Raw genomic sequence first — 2,500 nt, forward strand, 5'->3', positions numbered from 1 at the left:
AGAATTTTCGGGAATTTTAGAGAGTTTTTGGAGAATTTTAGACATTTCTAAAAGAATTTTAGAGCTTTTGTTTGGGAAATTCCGGAAACAATTTTAGACAAATTTTCGGGAATTATGTAGCTAAGCCTACACCAATACGAAGATTTTGCACAAGGAGGGCTCCTATATATTCCTCTGACAGATATTTCGTGAGTGTGTGATTGCTGATTCACACCCTTCTCGACTGCGCAAAAATGTTGAGTTGCCAGGTAGGTTGCTCTCGGCAAAGTGGCATCCCCTGAAGAAATGACAGGTGGTATTTTAGCGAAGACGATTATATCTGCTTAGTTGGAAATATAATCTCTTGTGCCGTCGAACGTTGATCGACTGTCAGACATCTTGAGGTAATTACCTTGAAACACTGTAAGAAGATAAAAGGCGGATAAAAAATAGCACCGAGGATATCAAGAATCATGTCAAGATGCTGACAACTGATATTCGGTGCTATTTTGCCGATCTGTTCTTTTATCCCCTTGAAGTGACTTCCTTTATGGGTAGATCAGAAATTTTGGCAAGGATCTCATTAGTCCTGTTCCGGGACTCCCTCTTACCCCGCCCTGAAAATGGGCCTGGAACCCAGGCGGGAAAAGAGGGAGTCCTGTATTACTTGCAAGCGCATGCTCGGAACGAGCCAATCAGATTGCAAAAAATAGAACAAAGGAGACTTTTGTCTGATTGGCTGTTGAAAATTGTAGCATCCAGTTTCCAAACCGCGCGCTTTGATGTAAACAAAGATGGCGTTCGAAGCGATGATTTCAACTTTGTGCTTCTTCTATCGTTCGTTTTATACCTAGAAGGCGGTCTCTTAAACCTCAAATGGCGGAATTTTTTCTTTATTCACGCTTTTGTAAGCAATCCTTTTAGTTTGCTGGGGGAAGCAACGCTCTTTTAGAGTAAGCTCAATATTACAAGTTCACAGCTTTTATTTCTCCATGTAAGTGGATGCATGACAGCAAATGCGCCAAGTTTTAGTGTTTTAGTGCCAGTCAGGTGTTAAACAAACACACTTTCAAAATCTGAAGGAAAAAAGGAAGTGTTTTTTTTTATCACAGGGGCACTTTAACTACTTGCAGTATTTGATGTTAACATTCCATGCTCATTCATATTCACTGCAGAGAATATAATGTGAATTTATCTTAATCTGGAGGAAATGCTCTGAATGTACAGCCGCTGATCTTAAGTGCTTTTGGCACATCAATTATTCAGGATTTAAATTAAATACATCAGTAATATTACTGTATCAGTTAGTGAACCAGTATTAAACAACTATTTTTTTTTACAAATTTCTTCATTTAGCTATCATATCAATGTCCCCATATTGAAACTTGGTTTCAACATTGTCAATGAATTAATTGGTATACATTAATTTTGCATGATGGAGCATTATGCACCATTGTTTGTTCATTACACTTATCTTTTACTTTATTCTTGGTGTAGGGCAACTTGTAGTATAAACTTCAAAAAAACATGGAAGTATACCGCAATATGGCTGTTTAGAGGGGACAAAATATTAAATTGACCGTTTTTGGTGTCATTCCTTGCACATAAAAAATCACATGTACTGTATAGTAATACTTGATTGTGCACAAAACGATGAAATAAATACATGTATTGTATTTATATTATTTATTAAGAAATTTTTTATCTTACTAACATCATTGAGCAATGCACACTAAAGAAATAAATAGTCGTCGCTGGATAAATGAATGGATAAAATATAAACTGGATGGCCCAAAGCACTAGCCCATGCTGTTGACATTTTTAAAATATACATTCTATACAAATATAATGTTTATTTACTTATCATGAAAATCTTACTGCACAGTTTGTAAAAACATAATTTTCAATCAAGTAAGTAAGATACAACTTGAAAATTGGAGAACAGAGTTGTCAGTGATAAATGAAATGAGTGTACACATGTATTTGAATTGTGGGTTTTAGACAAAAGAGAGAACTGATCCTCACACTTATCTGGACAATTAAGCAAATTATTGTTGTTTACAGACGCCTAAAAAATTCAGGTGGTTCAATGAGATTTACCACTTGAGCTACAAAGCCACTCAAGGACAAAGGACTGAGTGGCTTCACAAGAGCAACATTGGGAGGATTATTATTATCACTGAAAAGTGGAAACCAGTGTTACTATGTCAGTACTTTAACCATGTATTATTTAGACTGTCAATATTTTAGAGCTTCAAGTTAAGAGTATTTCATATTTATTGAAAGCTGAAGTGTTAATGATATTAACAATATGCTTAACTTAGGTGTAAAAAATTATCAGTTGGAAAATTGCAACTGAATGGATATCCTGTTCGATAGATTGAGTACTATCCATTCTACCGAAACTTGCCTACTTAAGGTGCAGAATGACATTTTGCTAACCATGGATCGACAAGAGGTTACACTTCTCGTATTACTTGACTTAAGTGCTGCATTTGACACTATTGATCATAATTTACTA

This window comes from Montipora foliosa, chromosome 7, assembly GCF_036669935.1.
Source record: "Montipora foliosa isolate CH-2021 chromosome 7, ASM3666993v2, whole genome shotgun sequence".
Taxonomy (NCBI): domain Eukaryota; kingdom Metazoa; phylum Cnidaria; class Anthozoa; order Scleractinia; family Acroporidae; genus Montipora; species Montipora foliosa.